The sequence below is a fragment of the Mauremys reevesii genome, linkage group 14 (assembly GCF_016161935.1).
Source record: "Mauremys reevesii isolate NIE-2019 linkage group 14, ASM1616193v1, whole genome shotgun sequence".
NCBI classification, from domain to species: Eukaryota; Metazoa; Chordata; order Testudines; family Geoemydidae; genus Mauremys; species Mauremys reevesii.
The window spans coordinates 18951128-18974362 of record NC_052636.1 but is presented as its reverse complement, the minus strand read 5'-3'; the positions used below and the strand labels follow the sequence as shown (position 1 = coordinate 18974362).

At 52.9% G+C, this 23235-nt stretch overlaps 1 pseudogene; it reads right to left on the bottom strand.

Annotated features, from left to right (window-relative positions):
* LOC120381552 overlaps window positions 1-23235 on the bottom strand; it is a 99897-nt pseudogene that overhangs the window by 2460 nt on the left and 74202 nt on the right.

The following is a 23235-nucleotide window of genomic DNA, read 5'->3' as shown; positions in this document are numbered from 1 at the left end:
GGGCGGCCCCAGGGCGGCTCCAGCGGGGCAGGGCCCGGGCCGGGCACGGGGGGGTTAATGAAGGGCTCTCCCGCCGCGATCTGCGCATGCCCAGAGCCCCAATGGCACCAACCCTCCAACCGCCGGAGAGGCTCCAACGGCCCACGAGCCAGGCAGAGCCGCAGGGGCCCGCGCACGTTTGCAACTCGGCTCGGTCTCTGCCCCCCACGTCACTTCCCTTCCAGGGAGAGTCAGTAACTACATCTCCCAGCCTGCCCCGGGGCGCTTCCGCCCTCTCCAGCCCAGGTAAGGGAGGTCCCCCGGGCCCGCCTAATCCTCCCACCCCCGCTCATTCATTTCCCCCGGCGCCGCCCCCTCTCCCAGCCGGTGCCTCTCAGACCCCCCACCGCCTTTTCCCGGGGAGCGGCAGAGCTGGGGGGGGGGCTTGTGACCCCCAGGTAATAACCGCACCCCACCCCACCCCAGCCTGACCCCGCCCCGGCAGCGCGTGTCCACCCCACGCGTGTCCCGGCCCTGCCCGCCCGCACTGCCCCGGCCCCATCGCGCTGCCCGCGGCTGCAGGAGCCCCCGTGCTGCGCTTCTGGCCCCAGCCATGGCCCCGCTGCCACACAAGGGGCGGGGGCAGGGCCGGGGGGGCGGGAAGGGGCAGCTCCTCCCCAGGCCTGGCCCCGCCCCCGGGCCCCACGCAGGGGGTGGGACACGTGGGGACCCGCCTCAGCCCGGATGGGGCAGGAGAGGGGCCGGGGCTCCCCAGGAGAAAAGCGGGGGCAGGGGCTAGTGTAGCAGCTCCCCCTCCCAGCCCCTGCATTGGGTGTCAGCTGGATCCCAGCTGCTGCAGCCTGCCCTGGCGAGCGCTGCAGCCCGGGGGGTGGGGGTTGCGGGGCACAGAGAGGGTCTGGAGCGGCTGGGAGCGGGGGTGTGGGGAGGATTGCAGGGCACAGGAAGGCATTAACCCCTCTGTGCCTGGCCGGGGGGGCTTCTCCGGCTGCAGTGGCGCCAGCTCAGGTAGGGGTTATTGGAGGGGTTGCTGGTGGGTTCCTGCTGGAGGGGGAGGTGCAGGAAATACTGAAGAGGTGGCAACTTCTGGGGAGTTAGGGCTGGAGGGGGCAGGGAATACCCTGGGTGAGGAAAGGGAGTGGGACAGTGTGTGACAAACCTGCTGGGACTTGTTTAACGTGGGCCTAGATCCTCAGAACAAACACTTGGGTGTTGGGGGAGAAAATTCCCTAATTTGTGAAACAGGAAATAGAGAAACCAACCCCCTGGGCAGGGCTAGGAAAACTGAAAAGACTTCCAGTGCTGAATCCTCAGCCTGCTAGTCAGAGGCTGGTATGACATAGAAAGGGGGCACCCACCAGGGAGGTGTAGGGAAGATGTCCCAGCCCCTCACATCCAACTGCTGGCAGTGGGGAGGGTGTTGGGTTCCCCACCATGGGGTTGTATCAGCCTCTGGCTAGTAGGGGTGTGATGGATCTGCTGGGAGAGACAAGGGGTCCCTCTTTGTTCTCTCACCGTGATGCCCCCTAGCTGCTCTCAGGACTGGGGGCACAATTTTTCTAAACTGAACCAAAAGTTCCTGCAGTTTTCAAAAGAGGAGAAAAGCAAAATCTGTGATTTTACACTCACAGTGACTGATAAGTGGACAGAAAGTTCTCACAGTGACAGGGCTGGTGACTGGGGAATGCCCGGCAGTGCTTGGAGCCAGGACTCTGGCACGAGTTGATCAGAGAGAAGGATCATGGTTAGTAGAAGTTCCCACAGCCAGGGGCCCACCAGATATTCCCTGGGATGCAGCCCCCAGAGTCCCCGGCCAGGGACCCCAGATACCCCTCAAAGCCCCACCGGCCAGGGAAGCCCCACCAGACCATGACTGTCATGTTGGGAATCCCAAAGGGTTCCCCCCACCAAGAGCCCCCAGCAGCCAGGGACTCGCCTACTGGGAACTCAGTTCCTCACTGCCTGCCTAGGACCCGCCCCGCACACCACCACCAGCAGGATCTGCCCTGCCATTTGTCTGGGACCCCCTCCTACACCCAGCAGGACCCCCTGATGCTTTTCAGTGGGACCCCTCACTCTGCTTCCCTGGCATCCCCTGACCTAGTGCCAGGGATCCCCTCCCCCAGCTCTGCGCACTGGGCACGGCAGCGATGCCAGGAGCCAGCCGGGGAAGCCCAGACGGAGCCCCTGGCACAGCACCAGGCTCCCTCTAACCCCCTGTCCCGCCTCCCCAAGAGACGCCCACCCCGGCTGTTCTGCAGCCAACGGCCCCCAGCAATACCCACCTCCAGGACCCACAGCCTCAGGGCTGGGCACATCACAACCACCCCCTGAAACTCCAAATCTCCAGAACCCACCAACCTCACTAGGGTACCCCCTGCAATCTCCCCCCACAGACACCTCCCCCCACCCCGCACAGCACTGTTACCTCAGAGTGTCTGCTAAGTGGATAGAGAGTTATCACTGCCCCCTGCTGGCCAGTCACACAGGCAGAGGGAGCCCTGGGGGATGTCTCTTGAACAGGAGAATGGAAGCTCTGGAGGGCAAGAAAGGTAAGAAAAGTCCATGCCTGTCACTAGCAAATAACGGCCACCATGGATCCACCCCAGAAGTGGCTGCATCTTAGCACAGGGGGAATCAACCCCTCACAGAGGCCATTTGTCATGGGGTTTGGGATACTTCTGGACCCACACTGCACTCACAGAGACCTCCTCATCCCGTGCCAGGTGGAGAAAAAAAAAAGGGTCCAGCGAACTCTCCCGTTACCAGCTGGGAACCACTGATCCCCAAACAGGGGGAGGCCTCGAGCTTTGATGTGTATTAAAGATGTGGCTGGTGTCTTTCATCAGCAAACATTTTAACACAGATAAAGGGGGGAAGAAATGGTTCTCAAAGGAGAGGGGAAAGATCAACACTGGGAAATTTAACCCCCTGCAACCTCCAGGATGGAGAATGATTCAGGGCAACAGGTTTCCTCCAAGAAAGGAGAAGTTGCTGGGATTGAGAGACATGGGGAACAGCCCCAAACATGAAAGGATTTTTAACTGATATTTGATGATAACGTAGAAGTGAAAGAGAAAGGGGGGAAATCTGAGAGATTTTGGCTCTATTTTTGCAAATAATAGAGAGGAAAGTGGAAAATCAAAGGGATTTTATATCAGTTTATATCTGATGTGCAGTAAAATGTCAGTGTTTCACATCAGTATTTGTTAAATGAATAGAGAGGAAATGGGCAACATTTGCAAACATTTTATATCTATGTTCAAGAAGCCGAGAAAAGGGGTAAATCGGAGATTTTCTTGTTATTTTATAATTAGAGAGGGGGGGAAATCTCAGGACATGTTCAATTAGAAACAAACAACTAGAGAGAAGTGGAGCAAACGTTTAGGGTATTTTATATCAACCTTTGAGATTTGCAGAAAAAACGTGTCACAAACTATGCAACTGGAGGTGGAAAATCAGACTCCTGGAGAGACCAGGGGGAAATGGGGGAGACGGGAGAGCGGCTCATTGGCGGGGAAAGGGGCGAATCTCCCCGGATTTTACAGCCCGGGTGAGACACTGAGCGAGAAAAGGGGCAGAACTGGAGAGAATTTGTATCGGGGGCGCGAGGCAAGTGGCACCAACAGGGACAGGAGCCAATTAACCCCCCTCCCCCCGCCGCCCGCGTCCCACTGACCTTCTCCCCCCCGCCGGACTCCCCATCCCAGCGGCCCCCCCGCACAGACCCGCCCCCCCCGGGGAGCAGCAGCGGCTCAGCCCGGGCCCGGCTCACGCGGAGGCGGCAGCAGCAGCTTTGTTCTCCCGCCCCCAGCGGGGCTCGCACGGAGCATGCGCGATTTTACCTGCTGAAACCCTCCGTTACCTGGGCTGGAGAGAGCGGAAGCGGCCCCGGGGCAGGCTGGGAGATGTAGTTCCTGACTCTCTCTGGAACGGAAGTGACGTTGGGTGGAGAGAACAAGCCGAGTTGCAAACGCGCGCGGGCCCCTGCGGCTCTGCCTGGCTCGCGTGGGACCGTTGGAGCCTCTCTGCCCCCCCAGCCCCGGTGAGTGAGAGACCCCGGGGGGGGCTGCTGGGGGGGGGGTTTCTCCAGCTGGGCCCCGCCCCCCGGGCAGCCCCAGGCTCTGCCCGCCCCAGCCCCGCCCGGAGCCCCCGGTGAGTGAGAGACCCCGGGGGGGGGCGCTGGGGGGGCGGGCACGTGACTCTGCCCCGGGGAACCCGGGAGAAGCCTCAGAGCTGCCTCAGCCCCAGCGGAGCCGCAGCAGGATCCGCCCCGCTGGGATGGGGGGCGGGGCCCGGCAGGGGTCCCTGGGGGAGGAGAAGCCGGAGTTGTGGGAAGGTCGGTGGGACGCGGGGGGGGGTTGAACTGTCTCTGGGCAGCCAGGAAATTCCCGGGGAGGGGAGCGGCGGGCGGGTGGGGGTGGAGATGGGGGGAGACGCTGGAGCTGGGGAGGGGAAGGTCAGTGGGACGCGGGGGGAGGGGGGTTAATTGGCTCCTGTCCCTGTTGGTGCCACTTGCCTCTCGCCCCCGATACAAATTCTCTCCAGTTCTGCCCCTTTTCTCGCTCAGTGTCTCACCCGGGCTGTAAAATCCGGGGAGATTCGCCCCTTTCCCCGCCAACGAGCCGCTCTCCCGTCTCCCCCATTTCCCCCTGGTCTCTCCAGGAGTCTGATTCTCCACGTTTTCTGTGCAAATCTCAAAGGTTGATATAAAATACCCTAAACATTTGCCCCACTTCTCTCTAGTTGTTTGTTTCTAATTGAATATGCCCTGAGATTTCCCCCTGCCTCTCTAATTATAAAATAACAAGAAAATCTCAGATTTACCCCTTTTCTCAGCTTCTTGAACATAGATATTAAATGTTTGCAAATGTTGCCCATTTCCTCTCTATTCATTTAACAAATACTGATGTGAAACACTGACATTTTACTGCACATCAGATATAAACTGATATAAAATCCCTTTGATTTTCCACTTTCCTCTCTATTATTTGCAAAAATAGAGCCAAAATCTCTCAGATTTCCCCCCTTTCTCTTTCACTTCTACGTTATTATCAAATATCAATTAAAATTCCTTTCATGTTTGGGGCTGTTCCCCGTGTCTCTCAATCCCAGCAACTTCTCCTTTCTTGGAGGAAACCTGTTGCCCTGAATCACTGTCTATCCTGGAGGTTGCAGGGGGTTAAATTTCCCAGTGTTGATCTTTCCCCTCTCCTTTGAGAACCATTTCTTCCCCCCCCCCCCCCCTTTATCTGTGTTAAAATGTTTGCGGATGAAAGAGACCAGCCACATCTTTAATACCCATCAAAGCCAGAGGCCTCCCCCTGTTTGGGGATCAGTGGTTCGCAGCTGGTAACGGGAGAGTTCGCTGGACCCTTTTTTTTTTCTCCAGCTGGCACGGGATGAGGAGGTCACTCTGAGTGCAGTGTGGGTCCAGAAGTATCCCAAACCCCATGACAAATGGCCTCTGTGAGGGGTTGATTCCCCCTGTGCTAAGATGCAGCCACTTCTGGGGTGGATCCATGGTGGCCATTATTTGCTAGTGACAGGCCATGGACTTTTCTTACCTTTCTTGCTCTTCAGAGCTTCCATTCTCCTGTTCAAGAGACATCCCCCAGGGCTCCCTCTGCCTGTGTGACTGGCCAGCAGGGGGCAGTGATAACTCTCTATCCACTTAGCAGACACTCTGAGGTAACAGTGTTGTGCGGGGTGGGGGGAGGTGTCTGTGGGGGGAGATTGCAGGGGGTACCCTAGTGAGGTTGGTGGGTTCTGGAGATTTGGGGTTTCAGGGGGTGGTTGTGATGTGCCCAGCCCTGAGGCTGTGGGTCCTGGAGGTGGGTATCGCTGGGGGCCGTTGGCTGCAGAACAGCCGGGGTGGGCGTCTCTTGGGGAGGCGGGACAGGGGGTTAGAGGGAGCCTGGTGCTGTGCCAGGAGCTCCGTCTGGGCTTCCCCGGCTGGCTCCTGGCATCGCTGCCCTGCCCAGTGCACAGAGCTGGGGGAGGGGATCCCTGGCACTAGGTCAGGGGATGCCCGGGAAGCAGAGTGAGGGGTCCCACTGAAAAGCATCAGGGGGTCCCGCTGGGTGGAGGAGGGGGTCCCAGGCAAATGGCAGGGCAGATCCTGCTTGGTGGTGGTGTGTGGGGCGGGTCCTAGGCAGGCAGTGAGGGACTGAGTTCCCAGGAGGCAAGTCTCTGGCTGCTGGGGGCTCTTGGTGGGGGGAACCCTTTGGGATTCCCAACCTGACAGTCATGGTCTGGTGGGGATTCCCTGGCCAGTGGGGCTTTGAGGGGTATCTGGGGTCCCTGGCTGGGGACTCTGGGGGCTGTGTCCCAGGGAATAGCTGTTGGGCCCCTGGCTGTGGGAACTTCTGCTAACCATGATCCTTCTCTCTGATCAACTCGTGTCAGAGTCCTGGCTCCAAGCACTGCCGGGCATTCCCCAGTCACCGGCCCTGTCACTGTGATAACTTTCTGTCCACTTATCAGACACTGTGAGTGTGAAATCACAGATTTTGCTTTTCTCCTCTTTTGAAAACTGCAGGAACTTTTGGTTCAGTTTAGAAAATTTGTGCCCCCAGTCCTGAGAGCAGCTAGGGGGCATCACGGTGAGAGAACAAACAGGGACCCCTTTGTCTCTCCCAGCAGATCCATCACACACCTACTAGCCAGAGGCTGATACAACCCCATGGTGGGGGCAACACCCCCGACTGCCAGCAGCTAGATGTGAGGGGCTGGGACATCTTCCCTACACCTCCCTGCTGGGTGCCCCCTTTCCATGTCATACCAGACTCTGACTAGCAGGCTGAGGATTCAGCCCTGGAAATCTGGTCAGTTTTTCGAGCCCTGCCCAGGGAGTTGCTTTGTCTGTTCCCTGTTTCAGAAATTAGGGAATTTTCTCCCCCAACACCCAAGTGTTTGTTCTGAGGATCTAGGCCCACGTTAAACAAGTCCCAGCAGGTTTGTCACACACTGTCCCCCTCCCTAGCCTCACCCAGGGTATTCCCTGCCCCCCTCCAGACCTAACTCCCCAGAAGTTGCCACCTCTTCAGTATTTCCTGCCCCTCCCCCTCCAGCAGGAACCCACCAGCAACCCCCCCAATAACCCCTACCTGAGCTGGTGGCACTGCAGCCGGAGAAGCCCCGGCCAGGCACAGAGGGTTAATGCCTTCCTGTGCCCTGCAATCCTCCCCACCTCCGCTCCCAGCCGCTCTAGACCCTCTCTGTGCCCCCGCAACCCCGCCCCGGGCTGCAGCGCTCGCCAGGGCGGGCTGCAGCAGCTGGGATCCAGCTGACACCCAATGCAGGGGCTGGGGAGCTGCTACACCAGCCCCTGCCCCGCTTTTCTCCTGGGAGCCCCGGCCCCTCTCCTGCCCCTCCGGGCTGATGCGGGTCCCACGTGTCCCACCCCTGCGTGGGGCCCGGGGCGGCCAGGCCTGGGGAGGAGCCGCCCCCCCCGGCCCTGCCCCTGCCCTTTGTGTGGCAGCGGGGCCATGGCTGGGGCCGGAAGGGCAGCACGGGGGCTCCTGCAGCCCGCGGGGCAGCGCGGTGGGGCCGGGGGCAGCGCGGGGCGGGCAGGGCCGGGGACACACGTGGGATGGACACGCTCCTGCCGGGGGCGGGGTCAGGGCTGGGGGTTGGGCGGGGTGCGGTTATTACCTGGGGGTCACAAGCCCCGCCCCCAGCTCTGCCGCTCCCCGGGAAAAGGCCGGGGGGGGGGTCTGAGAGGCACTGGCTGGGAGAGGGGGCGGGGCCGGGGGAAAGGATGAGCAGTGGGGAGGTCTGGCTGGCCCGGGGACCTCCCTTACCTGGGCTGGAGGCGGGCGCCCGGGGCAGGCTGGGAGATGTAGTTCCTGACTCGCCCTGGACCGGAAGGGACGTTGGGAGAGACCAAGCCGAGTTGCAAACGCGCGCGGGCCGCTGGGGCTCTGCCTGGCTCGCGCGGGGCCGTTAGAGCCTCTCCCGGGCCGGAGAAGGGTTGGTGCCGTTGGGGCTCTGGGCATGCGCAGATCGCGGCGGGAGAGCCCTTCATTAACCCCCCCGTGCCCGGCCCGGGCCCTGCCCCGCTGCAGCCGCCCTGGGGCCGCCCCGGGCTCCGCCCGCCCTGCTGCGGAGCTGCAGCCTCCAGGTCCGGGAGCGAGCCCGGGGGAGGGGCCGGGCGGTGACTCTGCCCCAGTGTCCGGGGGGGACCCGGCATCTCGCAGCGCCGGGATCTGCTCCCTGGGGGGGGGCAGCGCCCGCGGGGGGCTCGGAGCTGCTGCCCCCGCAGGAGCCCAGCGCCCCCCGGGCCCAGCCAGGCTCTGCCCTGGGGTCCCGCGGCGGGTGCCGGGGAGGGCCCGGCCCCACTGGGGTCCCTGTGTGGGGCCGGGCTGGGGGGAAATGTCGGTGCAGCCCGGACATGGCCGGAGGTGGGTGGCAGGTGACCCCCAAGGAGCGGGGAGAGAAAGGGGGGGCTGAGATCCCCTTGGATTTACCGCTGCCCCCTCCCGTGGGGACCCCCCTCCTCTCCCGTCCTGCCCCCTTTCTCCCTAGAGAGCCACGAGCAGCACCCAGGGTGACCCCCCCCAACCCCTGAGAAGTTCCCTGTCCCCGATTGTGCCCCATTTTCTCTCCCCTTCGCCAGTGGCCAGTTCAGGTCTCAGGTTTGGGGGTTTCCCCCATTTCCACCTGCAGGGATTTGTCCTTGTGCGGGTGGGAAATGGTTCCCCCGAGTGATTCCTGAGCTGGGCAGAGGGTGAATGGGCAGAGGCTGGGGGGGCCCTGAGACAGGGACACCTCTGGGCTGGGCTGGGGGGGCCACTCTCTGCTGGCAACGGGGCCTGGGAAGGGCCAGGAAGGGGAGGGAGGAGCAAGTGCCCCCCATGGAGATGGCCCAGCCCCAGGTTTCCCAGTCCAGCTACTCCCCAGCACCTGCTGGCCCTGTGAGTGTGAGGCAAGAAGAATCCATCTCATTCTGTTGTTGATTGAATATCCCTGTATAATCCCCTCCAATTTCCCCTCCTTTCTCTTGAACTGTTAAATGCTGACGTAAAATCTCCCAGATGTTGGTGCTTCTGTCTCACATTAGCAAATATTTAGTTTGTGCCCCATTTTCTCGTCAGTTCTGAAATACTGATATCGAATTCTCAAAAATCTTCCCACTTTTCTCTCCAGGTGTGTGACTGAGATCAGGGCTCTTATCGTACTGCCAGGCGCTGCAGAGACCCCAACTGAGATCTGGTCCCTGTTCTGCCAGGTGCTGAAGAGACCCCAGGTGAGATCAGACCCCACTGTTGTGCCAGGTAAAACTGAGACCTGGACCGAGATCACGGCCCCCCTTGTTGCAGGCAGCGAACAACTGCGACCCAAACCACTGCCTCCATTGTGCTGGGCACATCAGAGACCTCGACTGAGATCCGTGTCCCCGTTGGGCCTGGCCCTGCACTGACCCCGACCCAGATCACGCCCCACCACTGTACTGGGCACTGCACAGACCCTGACAGAGATCCTGCCCCCACATTTTGCCAGATGCTGCAGGGGCCCTAAACAAAATCCGGGATCCTGTAATGCTGGGAGTTGCAGAGTCCCCGACTGAGGTCAGGCCCCTGTTGCGCAGGGCTCTGCACAGACACTGACCAAGATCAGGGTCCCCATTGTGACAGGTGCTGAACAGACACCAAGGGTATCTCTACCCTGCCATAAACCCCCACCCAGCTGGCCCATGCCAGGTGACTCAGGCTCACAGGGCTCAGGCGAGGGGGCTGCTTAATTGCAGTGTAGGTGTCTGGGCTTGGGCTGGGGCCAGGCTGTAGGACCCTGCGAGGTGGGAGGGTGCCAGACCTTGGGCTGCAGCCCCAGCTGGAACATGGACACCACAATTAAACAGCTCCACAGCCTGAGCCGTGTGAGCCCAAGTCAGCGGGCACGGGCCAGCCGCCGGTGTCTGACTGCAGTGTGGACATGCCCACAGGGACAGAGAGACCTTGCCACAAAAAGCTCAAAGGCTAAATAGGCAATTATTCACAGCAATAAGATTTACAGATCCATTTGTGCACCAAAGTCCAGATAGCAGCATGTGTATGTGTGTAGTTTGGTTGGGGCTGGTGTAATTGTGCCCCCAGAAATATGTACATTTCCAGCAAAACCCCTCCTACACAGTACGCCCAATTGTCCACCCCTTGCCATAGGGCATTGATCCTGCTCCTGCATAGTCATAGGAGAGGGGCACGGCCAAACATTTCCTTTGATGTGCACCATTTTTCACACCCCTCCATTGATTCCCAGTGAGCTCCTCCCCTTCTCATTATTCCCATAGGGCTTGTGGGGCCCACCTTAGTTGCCGTTCTATTTCCAGGCACCATAGTAGCCATTACCCAGGTGCTGGCCTCCCAGTTGAGCATTTTGCATTCCCACACACATCTTCCTCTCCCCCCAGGTCAGCCTTTTGGAGCCATCCCCCACCCACCTCATGCTAGCAGCAAGACCAACACCACAGACAAACATCACAAAGATAGATCCATTGTATTCTGGGTTATTCTTCCGCTGGCGCCAGCATGGTTGTAGAGTGTCTGAAAAACAAAAGAAACAATTTCCACCCCCCTGGTGGGGTCAGATTATTTCTTAATAATAATACCAATTCCTTTTACAAATTTCCTTGCTAATTGCAGGAAAAACAGAAGAATTACCTTCAGGCTGGCCTTATTTTGTTCTATAGTCAGGCTAGTGAATTACCCCACTCACTGACCATTTATGAAATTTATGAGGTGGCGTGCCTCAGTTTCCCACAGCTTCAGATTTCTGCTCTGTACACACACGCTCCTTAGGGTTAACCTGTCCCCCTTATTTTCAGGCTTGACTTGTTTTTTCACCTCCCTTTTCTGGAGGGCCATAATCTGAGTCTTCTAGTAGCTTGTTTGCTGACCAGATGCATTCATTATTCTCAGGTTCTTTGTGCTGCAAAGGGCAGTTTCCTCCTTCCCCCATCAGCTGGGTATTGCATCCACACAGAGTCTTTCTTGGCTGGCCTCTGGATTCAAAGCTATCAGCAGCTCAGAGACTGTTTCAAAAGGGACACATTTCACTTCCACCAGGGTTCTTATTACTGTTCACTTTCATCTTCTGCTCCAAAACACTGCTCCAAAGATCTGAAAAAGTAGCACAATCTACTATGGCTCCTTTTGGAGCCCTAACAGGATTTTAATTAAGTACCATGTTTTGTTTGCATTTCTTTTACTCCTTTTCCAATATACACTGCACCCCCCACCACTTGCTAGTCACATTCCCAGACCCCACTGCCAAGCCCTCCCCACTGATAGTGACTTTCTCACTCCAGCCCCACTCCTTTCTCCTGTGAAAAGACATCACCCAGGGCTCCCTGCCGGCCATGTGAGTGTGAGGCAAGAAGAATCCATCCCATTCTCTTATTGATTCAGCATCCTTGTATAATCCCCTCAAATTTCCCATCTTTTCTCTTGAGCCTTTAAACGGTGACACAAAATCTCCCAGATGTTGGTGCTTCTCTCTTATATTGGCAAATATTTAGTTTGTGCCCCAATTTCTTCTCAGTTCTGAAATACTGATATCTAATGCTCGAAAATCTTCCCGCTTTTCTCCCCAGGTGTGTGACTGAGATCAGGGCTCTTATCATACTGAGCGTGGCCCTGTTCTGCCAGGTGCTGCAGAGACCCCAACTGAGATCTGGGCCCTGTTGTGCCAGGCACTGAAGAGACCCCAGGTGAGATCAGACCCCACTGTTGTGCCAGGTAAAACTGAGACCTAGACCGAGATCACGGCCCCCCTTGTCGCAGGCAGCGCACGACTGTGACCCGAACCGCTGCCTCCATTGTGCTGGGCACTTCAGAGACCTCGACTGAGATCTGTGTCCCCGTTGGGTCTGGCCCTGCACTGACCCCGACCCAGATCATGTCGCACCACTGTACTGGCTGAAGGCCTTAGCCTGTCCCAGGAAGAGAAGCCATTCCACAGACAGTGATCTTTGGTTCCTTCTTTTATACCTCTATAACTAGCCAAGTGATGAGAATACACCTACATTCTTAAAGTACAGGCCTTTGCAGACAGGCCTGAATATCTATAGCCTAACACTTGGTTCTGCCTCAACACAGGGGGCTGGAGTAGACACTCTCTCCAGATCCCTTCCAGGCCTACATTGAAATAATTCTCTTTTGTGCTGTGTCCTGTTCTACGCTGAGCTGTTTTGCGTGGTGCCATTTGGAACTGTGATTGCCCCATGTTGTGTTGCATAGTTTTATGGTGCATTGTTTTGCCTCAACTTGTTTGGGGTCTGTGTTGTGTTGATTTGAGTTGACCTATTTTGCGTTGTGTACTTTTGTCCTAAGGTGTGTTAGTTTGCATTGTGTTGCTTTCTTCTCCTTAGTATTGTGTCATTTTATGCTGTGCAATGTAGGTTTTTCTTTTATTGTTGTTGTTTTTTGAATGGCCTGACATCATGTTGTCGTGCGGTTTTTCTCTGTATGTTGTTTTATATGTATATATTGCATCGTATCCTAGACATGTAGGGCTAGATAGGACCTCAAGATGTCATCAAGTCCAGCTCTCTCTGCCGAGGCAGGACCAAGTATATGTAGATTGTCTCTGACAGAGCTTTGTCCTACTTGTTCTTAAAAACTTCCAGGGAAAGAGACTCCCCAGCCCGCCTTGTAAGACTATTCCAGAGCTGACCTGCCTTAGCTCTGGGGACACCCACACAGATTGTAGTGGTGAGCAGCTCTGGAGAGAGAGGAGACCCCAGTGAGTGGTAGCTGGGGAAAGAGACTAAAGTTGGGAGGAGAAACATTGACGTGTCCAAGGTCACCCAGGCTGTCTGTGACCGAGCTAGAAATAGATCCCGGTTCTAGTGCCACCGTACTGCTGTTTTGGGCACTGAAGGTCTCTGCCACCCTGGTGTTTTAGGCACTGGTGCAAACCCTTAGTACAGACAGAATTTACACTAGTGCACTCTGATTGGTACTGGTGCACCATGTCCCTGTTTGAAGGCTTGCAGGGGATAGGGGAGGGGGGGCAGTGACCTCCCTGAGGCCTGGGGCTGGCTGAACAGTGCAGCTGGTAAGGGAGGGGCAGCAGTGAGTGCTGCAGGTATGAGCCAGGAGCACAGCCCCACAGGGCTGGACACTGACTTCTCCTGACCCAGGGGACACCCCCAGCTGTGTGCAGGGACCGCAGCTGAGCTGCCTGCCAAGACAGCCTGTGCATCCATGGACAAACCACCTCTTCCTGCAGCCTAATACAGTGGGGTCTGGGGACCTTTCCAAGCTGCGGGTGACGGGGCTCTGGCATTACCGGGGTCTGTTCCTGGCTCTGTCCCTGACCTGCTTGGTGACCTTGGGGAAGTCACAGCCCCTCTCTGTTTTCCTCCTCCCCATTGTCTGCTTGGATTGTGATCTCTTTGGGGCAAGGACTGTCCCTCTCTGTCTGTGCAGAGCCCAGCAGAATGGGGCTGCTGATCTCAGTCAGGGTCTCTGCCATGTGCTGCACGATGGGGCCCTGATCTCCATCAGTGTCTGTGCAACGCAAGGCACAGTTGATAGACTCACAGACTTGAAGGGCAGAAGGTAGAGGTGTATTTCAGATGAGGTCTCATCAGTGCCTTGTATAACAGTACTAACCCTTTCATGTGTCTGCTGGAAATACCTCACCTGATGTATCCTAGGACTGCATTAACCTATTTCACGGCTGCATCACATTGGCAGCTCATAATTATCCTGTGATCAACCAATACAGCCAGGTCTTTCTCCTCCTCTGTCACTTCCAATTGACAAATCACCGGCCAGGGCCTGCTGTCTGTCAGGAGAGGTATGATGGGTTGTATTTAGGAATCTGAAAATAAAAGGTGAAGACGGCTGGTTCACAATATCCAATGAAATCTTGCAAACAATTATACAAATGGACCCTACTTCTTTTAAAACAACATGGTATTAATATTGATTCAAAACTGACATTAAAATTAGGAGAGAAACACATGGGAAATGAACTGACACCTACTTACCATTTCTTAATGCCTACAATTTTGACACTCCCTCACAGCATCTATTTTCAAAGCGATGAACAGCACACAGTCAAGTTAATGAATGAAAGCACACCCATTATTGACTGCTTTGTGCTGCATGAGCATCTGATTAAGCACCTAATTACAACTGTACCACTGTAAGTGGAAATGCATCAACCCAGCTTAGCTCCAAGGTGTTTAGATGTGAATGAAAAGTTTCCAAGGCTTTGGCTACACTTAGCACTTCAAAGCGCTGCCGTACTCCACCTCCCTGTGGGGATTAATGTACAGCGCTGGGGCTCTGATCACACTGGCGCTTTGTAGCGCCGCAATTTCTGGCGCTGGAGAGGGTGTTTTTTCACACCCTGCTGCAGCGCTGCAAATTTGCAAGTGTAGCCAAAGCCCAAATGGGTCACTTGCTGGAGGATTCTCTGCAGCTTGAGGGCTTCAAACCACAATTTGAAGACTTCAGTAACTCAGACGTAGGTTAGGGGTTTGTTATAGAAGTGGATGGGTAGGATTCTATGGCCTGCTTTGTGCAGGAGGTCAGACTAGATGATCATAATGGTCCCTTCTGACCTTTAAAGTCTGAGTCTACATGGCAGAATGGTTAATGAAGAAAATACACTGAAATGCCTCTCGCAGTCCTGTTGACTTCTTCTCCCAACCCACCCCCTCATGAGTTCTGGCCTCTTGGTCAACTCAGCTCCCAGACCCCCATCAGCTGTGCCCTCTCCCAGCCTAACCCATTTCTACTGCAATTCTTCACCCTCCTCATTCAGGCAGGGGGTTGGCGCTGCAGCCCCTAAGGTACCTGCGTTAATCACTGTCTCTCATACTGGGGCTATTTAGATTTCAGGGAACGATTCAGAATTACTGACTCTGGGAGGTGGGAGAGAGGAGAGGCTGAGAGAGCGTGTGCTCTTACGGCCACGTTCAACTCTGGTAGCCTCCATGTTACCTCATCCTCCCCCATGTGTCTCTGCTCATGTCAGTGTCACCTGATCATAATGCCACTGGCTTCAGCAGAGCTCCTAGACAGGAGCTACATCGCAAGAGGGTTACGGTACTGAGAGTAAAATACATCACAGGGAGGGTGTAATTATCCTGAAGTGAAACATTCCAGTCTGGGAAGTGAAAGAATTCAAGTACTTCATTACTTAAAATTGTGCTTGACAGGATTGGATTTTTATGAATAAATTGCAGTAAATGTTAATTTCACTGTACACACACACAGATGAAAAATATTTATATAGGTAATATACAGAAATGCTTCTGGAGAAAGTGGAGTTTGATTTAAGGATATTTACACTGTATATTTTGGGTGTGACATTGACAATTTCTCTTTGAACAGTTCTATGATTTGGCTTTTGGACTCTCAACAGTTACTGTTATTAAATAATTGTCTGACGACCCCCATAACTTCCCACAGCTCTGAACATTGAAATTGTAAACATTGAAAAAAGGGCTTAAAAATAAATATCACTATCTATTGAAATTAAAAGAAAGAAATAGACACAATCAATTCTGTCAAACCCACTTAGCAGCAATTGCAATATGCTAGGGGATGGAAATTCACAACTAAGGCACCAACCTTAATTCTGCCCTGTAGTGACATCAGGCAATTGCCGTAGGGCTACGAATTAGGCATTTTAGTGTATATCGTTCCAGATTACAAATCGGTATGATCTAAAGACACATGAGACCTTTTCCTCAGGATAGCACCGTCACTGGGTTGTTTCTCTTAGTGGTAATTCCCAGAAGTGAACAGATTAATAAGATTATCAGTTATGAAGTGGCCATTTCAGATTCTTGGGGAGTGTCTTATTTTGCACTAGGGGCCAGGTCCTCGGAGAGACGGAACCTTGGTTTCATTTTAACTTCTCCATGTTCAGCAGCTCCTGGAATTTGGTTCAAAATATTTACATGTTTCCCTGCCCTGTTCTTAAAAGTGCTGCTTTAGAAAGTGGGAAAGGGCAGGAACTGACTGCAGGATCAGTAGCTGAGTCCCTTAGATATTTATAGCTCATCAGAAGGAGGACGGGGATTGGTGGGTGTCTGGGGATTTAATAATAAACACACAAATATCATTGTTCTTAGTGAATTTTCATCTTCTAATTCCCATAACCCACTAATTATCCCTGGCTGCCCCCGGCAGTCTGGGGAGGGAGAACTAGTAAACTCCTGTGGCCAGTGTGGAACTGAAGGCACAAGGATCTTTCAGTGGCTGGCTCAAAGTCACCCAGAGTGAAATTCACTTCACTGGATAAAGCCCTAGTTGCTGAGCTCTGCAGAGGGGTTGGGAGGTGAATTCTACCCCCATTCTTGGGCATAGACCCCCCACTCCAATTCTCACCCTGATCTCAGACACGACCCCAACCTTCCCCTGCAGCGATGGACCCACTTGATGCTGCCAGAGCCATCTGCCATGGGAGCTAGAGAGGACAGAGGCCCAGCTCCAGAACTGCTCCCACAGCCCCCAAGCTGTGCTAGAGTTGCCCTGACTTTCCAATCTGCAGATCAGTCCAGGTGTCCCCAGCCCGTGCACCCACCACACACAAACTTTGTCACAACAAACATCCCAGGATTGGGAAAGACCATCTGGGGCTGGCTGCAGTCTCCCGTTGCTGCTGTGAGGGGAATGGGGTGGTCCCTCATAGAGGATACAAACAGACCCAGGGGCAGAAGGGAAATGTAGTTTCTTCCAGGGGTTTGAAATGTTTGGTTTAGAGTCCTGAGCTCTGTCTTCCTGTTTGTCTCCTCCTGCCACTTTCAGATCTCTTGGAGAGACAAGGTGGGTGAGGTAATTGTTTTAGAACCAATTCAAAATACCTCTTTGCTATCCTGGGACCAACATGGGTACAACAACTTTCCCCGTTGTACCCCCTCCCCATCTCACCTCCCCCTCAGCTGAGACTGTCCCATGTGATAGGAAAATAAGGGTTCAGTCCTGTCGCTGGATTGGGTCTTGCCAGCACTAACGGGAGTGAAAGCCTGTGTGCATTAATGACAGCAGCAGCTCTGGGACTCGACACATAGGGAGAAGAGATGGGAGTGAGCAGGCTGTGTTTGTGCCAGGTGTGAGTTACTCATGTGGGAATTCTGCACCGCTGCGTATGCACAGAATTCACGTCAGCGCAGAATTTCTTTTTTTTTTTGGCTTGAAGAAGATACGTTCTGCCTGAGAAGTGCTACAGTTCTGCCTTTCACCCACCAGAGGCCTCTGTGGCACCAGAACAGGCAGCATCCAGCTGGGTTCATCTTGGTGGGAATTTGTTGCCCCGAGCTATACCCCAAATGGGAGGAGAGTTAGTGGGTGCAACTGGGGAGAGTCCTGAGACACTGCTGCCGCTAGGGGTGGGGACAGGGTGGTCATTCTCGCCTCGCAAGAGGATGTGGAAAGGGCACAGGAGGAGCAAGTGTCCCCTACGGAGACTGCCCTGCCCCAGGTTATCAGTCCCAGATTCTTCTTCCCCAACATGCCCCAAACCTCTTCACCCCTCCAGCCATCAGTTACCAGGCTTCCTCGCTGCAGCCCTTCCTGACTGCAGAGACCCTCTGAGCCAGTCGTGTGTCAGGGCTCAGCCCTCTGGCTGCGTCCTCAGGGCACTTTCTTCCTCTCTCGGGGCACCATGCCACAGGGGCCCCACAAATTTACATTGCTCAGGCTTTGGCTTCAGCCCCGGGTGGTGGGGCTCAGGGCCCTGGACTTCAGCCTCATGCGCTGGGACTGGAGCTTTCTGCCCTGGGCCTCAGTGAGTCTAATGCTGCCCTTGCTTGGCCCCTGCCCTGAAACCTGCTAGAGGCCCCAGGGCCAGGACCCCTAGTTGAGAACCACTGCCTTACCCCACGAATCACAGCCATGTTCAGGTTACTGCCAGTCATAGAATCTTAGGGCTGGAAGGAACCTCAGGAGGTATCTAGTCCAACCACCTGCTCAAAGCAGGACCAATCCTCAACTAAATCATCCCAGCCAGGGCTTAGTCAAGTCTGACCTCATGCCAAAGGACCAGTCACTTACTGAGGTCAATTGAATCTTAGATCTCACAACAAAGACAATAGTTGTAGCCAGTCCTGTAATAACCTGTATTAAGACTTATTTAAAAGGAAAGGAGAGTTGTTTACAAAGTCAAAGCAGGTAATCCTATAGATGCAGATGAGTTACAGTCTTAAATTTCAAAAGGTAATAGAAGCTTCTATAATAAGCAAGCTCTGCATATTCTTTAGGACTAACCCGGCTAATCAGCTGGGGATCTCGTGCTTATGCCTAGGAACTTTGCCCCAGAGTCCAAGCAGCATACAGATAATCAGTTCCTTCTGTATGGGGCTTTTATCCCCTTCCTGCCATGTGCTCTGAGCTGCAAAGTCAGCTAATGGGAAGTGAAGAGCACAACAACAGTCTTTTGTCGTCTTTCACATCGCATAATAGTCTATCTGGTGTTGATGAACCTTTCCTGCCAGGCAGGGTGTAATGCATTCAGCTGTCAATCAGCACGTCATCTAGGTAAAGTCTTTCTCCTGTCTGGTGATTTACAGAGCCACGGAGGCTCACAATGCAACTAGTCAGATATTAACCCAGGCAGCAACTCACAAGCATTCAATAAAGTGTAAGCGCATTCTTATAATCCTAATACTAACACAGGTGAGTCAGACTGATTCCAGCGATGCGTTTGTCCCTGTTCAATGAAGACATGGGGGCTTTTGCAAGAGCTAACACCTCATCTGCCAGTGTCACAGGCAGGCTGGGCAGGGATGGTGTCTCTAGCCTCTGTTTGCCAGAAGCTGGGAATGGGTGATGGGGTGGATCATTTGAGGATTCCCTGTTCTGGTCATTCCCTCTGAAGCACCTGGCATTGGCCACTGAGCTAGACGGACCATTGGTCTGATGCAGTGGGCAGCTCTTATGTTCTTATGTCCACAGTCTGTATGAGGAGTATCTACTCATTGGGACTCACTGGGGAGCCACAGAAAGAAACAAGATGTGCTGAGGCAAGAAGGCCCAGTCTCAGAGCCCCCGGGGTCACGCTTGTCAAAAGCTAAAACTAGGCCCAGCCCATGAAAGGGGCACTCCCAGGAGAGACTCTACAAAGGCTAAAGCATCAAACAACTTAGTTAACCTGATACCTTGGGGACAGTGACAGGGAGAATCCCCAGAGTGACTCCTTTGATTTTGCTCTTCACTGGCCTTTGGTTCATAGAATCATAGAACTGGAAGTGACTTTGGAAGGTCATCTAGTCCAGTCCCCTGCACTCAAGGCAGGACTCAGTATTATCTAGACCATCCCTGAGGTGTTTGTCCAGTCTCCTCTTAAAAATCCCCAATGATGGAGATTCCACAACTTCCCTACGCTATTTGTTCTGGAGTTTAACCACTCTGACAGTTAGGAAGTGTTTTCCTAATCTCCATCCTAAATTGCCCTTGCTGCAATTTAAGGCCATTACTTCTTGTCCTATCCTCAGAGGTTAAGAACAATTTTTTCTTCCACATCCCTGTAACAACCTTTTATGTACTTGAAAACTATTATCATGACCTCTCTACTCCAGACTAAACTAACCCAATTTTTTCAATCTTCCCCCATAGGTCATGTTTTCTAGACCTTTAATCATTTTTGTTGCTCTTCTCTGAACTTTCTCCAATTTGTCCACATCTTTCCTCATATGTGGCACCCACAAATGGACACAGTACTCCAGTTATGGCCTAATCCACACAGGGTGGAGTGGAAGAATTACTGCTTGTGTCTTGCTTACAGTACTCCCTCAAATACATCCCAGAATGATGTTTGCCTTTTGCACTGTTGACTTATACTTAGCTTGTGATCCACTATGGCCCCCAGCTCCCTTTCCGCAGTGCTCTTTCCTGGGCAGGAATTTCCCATTTTGTACATGTGCACCTGATTGTTCCTTCCTAAATGAAGCACTTTGCATTTATCCTAATTGAATTTCATCCTATTTACTTCAGGCCTTTTCTCCAGATCATTTTGAATTTTAATCATAGAATATGAGGGTTGGAAGGGACCACAGGAGGTATCTAGTCCAACCCCCTGTTCAAAGCAGGACTAATCCCCAGACAGATTTTTGCCCCAAATCCCTAAATGGCCCCCTCAAGGATTGAACTCTCAGCCTTGGGTTTAGCAGGCCGATGCTCAAACCACTGAGCTCTCCCTGCCTGGCCTATCCTCTAAAGCACTTGCAACCCCTCCCAGCTTGGTATTGTCTGCAAACTTGGTAAGTATGACAGAGGATGTTACTGGGAGGGTTTCACCGTGTCTCAGAGGGTCACACCCTGGTGGGAGGAGCCTAGGCCTGTACTGGGATAAGGTCACTCTGTGCTTCACAGTGTGGCAGAACCTAGAGTGTCCATTAGCAGGGAAAAATCAGGGGGGAATCTGCATGTGGAATGGACAAAAGCCCCCTCTGCATTCTCTCACATTGCCCTTCTCGTCCTGGCAGGCTACAGATTAACGTCCACGTTTTGCTCCAGATCATTTCATCCTCCCAAAGGGAAGGAAATGGCTGCAATGGAGCTGGCTCAGGTAAGGTATCAGGGAGCTGGTGGTGGGTTCTGCTTGGAGGGAGAGAAGCAGTACATGCATAGGAGGGTAGGAGCTGCTGGGGGTGGTGGGAGGCAGGAAATATCTCAGGTGGAGAAAGGGAAGGGACAGGATGTGACAAACCTGCTGAGAGTTGTGTACTCTAGGGTGTGATGGGTTGTCACCCCGGGGTGCAGTCTGGGGGGCTCCTGGGAACCACTGTGCCCTCTAACCCTCAAGCTGGGCTGGCCCTTCTCTCACGGCTTTGCTGGAGATTCAGCCAGCCTCTCCAGGGCCTGTTATCACCCAACATGACAGTAGGTGGCGCCATACACCCAACTAAGCTACCTGAGTGCTTTACCTGAGCTGCTCAAGGACAGATAGAGACAACAGCCAGTTTCCCAGCTCCCCAGCCTTGCACACCTGCTGTAGTATAAATTCAGAATTATCCCATCTTATAGTGCACAGGGATCTCTGTAATGTCAGCTCATTCCTATAGTTCCCCTTCCCCTCGATATGGGAGAGATATTCACAACAAGCCTGTGCTAACCAAGCTCAGCTTTTCCCCAAACACTCACTCAAAATGCACTGATTAAAATAAAGCATAAAACAAGTTTATTAATGGCAGAAAGGTAGATCTGAAGTAATTATTGTTAGAACAAAAAAGGAGCCGGTTGATCCAGAGGCGGATATGAATACAGGCTTCTCTATTGCGTTACTTGTTCCCCTGGACAGCTATCGAGTAAGCACTGGATTAGTTACATCACTCGCCTTTTATCCAAGTTTGTATGTAAACACCCACATCCGTTACAACACCCCAAAACCCCTTATTAAGTAGTAGAAACGCTCATACAATTAGTATACCCACCCCTATCCACTGTCACAGTATCATAGAGGCATTTTTACCTTGAAAATACCGTTCTTTGCAATAACGTGTTGCCACAAATTTCCCTAAACAGCAGTTCTCAGGGTATGGAGGAAGGGTCAATGAGCAGTTCTCGGGGAGGGAGGAAGAGGCCATAAGCCAGGGCTTGTTTATGTAGCTGGGAAAGGAAGGGAGGGGGAGGTAACATTTCTTTTACCTTCTTTCACACAAAGGACATTCATTCCAACAACTACATTTCTCATACAGCTACATCAATGTCAATTCTTACAAGCAACAGAGAGGAAAAATATGGCAACTTATTTGTTAAGCAAAGAATTCCTGCCTGCTTATGCCTTTGTCCCTAATGCATGTCAGCACATTAGCAGCTTCCCAGCTCTTTTACTGAACCCTAACGTATCCCAACAATTCTAAGTGATAGCAAACAGATCAAAGCCGATTACTTAGCAGATAACCAAAAGCTCAAACTAAGCCTAACATACTATCTGGATAGAATTTGAATTAGCAATTTCTCCCCCTGACTGATGGTACAAGCAGTCCCCCAAGTTTCCATATACAAGCTAGAAATCCCTTTACCCTGGGAGCAGCACTTCCCCCAGTTCAGTCTTTGTTCCTCAGGTGTTTCCAGGAGTTCTCTTGTCTGGGGAATGAGGCCAAGAGATGATGTCACACCCACCTTATGTAGCTTTTACATTAGGCGGGAACCATTTGTTCCAAACTCAGTTCCCAGTCCAGTTTGTGGAAAAATACAGGTACCAAAATGGAGTTCGTTGTCATGTGGTCTAATCACATGTCCTAGCATGTCCTGCTGAGTCATAGTAGCCATGACTCATTGGCTGGCTGAAACAATCACAGGAAGGCTAAGCTTTTCCATGGTCCATTGTCTTTGTTGATAAGCCATCAGCTCTGTCTGGCTTCTTCATTGTTGTACCTGAAAGGCTCGTTGTGGGTGTTACCCAGAGTAAGCACATTTGAAATACAGATACAGAGTCAATATCCATAACTTCAAATACAAACATGATCCATGCACACAAATAGGATAATCATATTCAGCACATGACGCATCTTGCACAAAATGCATCATAATTATGTCCTAATCATATTATAACGATACCACTATGCTGAATATGGGGTGTAGTGTCAGATAGGGCCTAATTTCAAGGCACGGGATTTGGGAATGGAACTTCTCCTCTTTGTGGAACAGGAAATAACCCTCCAGCCAGGGCTGGGAAAACTTCCCAGACTCCCAGTGCTGGAGCCTAAATCTACTGCCACTTCATTAGTTACCACCACCCGCAATCTTTGTGATACTGCAAACTTTATCCGTGATGATTTTATATTCTGTTCTAGGTCATTGATAAGAATGTTAAATAGCACACGGGCAAAAAGCAATCCTTGTGGGAACCTGCTAGAAATAAATCCACTCGACCATGGTTCCCCATTTACCATTCCAGTTTTTAATCTATTTAATGTATGCTGTGTTTATTTTGTATCATTCTAGTTTTTTAGTCAAAATAATGTGCTGAATCAAGTCATATGCCTTACAGAAGTCTAGATATATTACATCAATAATATTAGCTGCAACCAAACTTTTGATCTCATCTAATAAGGATATCCAGTTAGTTTGATAGGATCTATTTTCTCTAAAACTTTGTTAATACGTACTAATTATATTACCTTCCTTTAATTCTTTATTAACGAAATCCAGTATCGACTGCTCCATTATTTTGCTCAGTATTGATATCAGACTGACACTCTTGTAATTATCTGGGTCATCTCTTTTACACTTTTTAGTATTGGCACAGCATTAGCTTAATTCCAGTCTT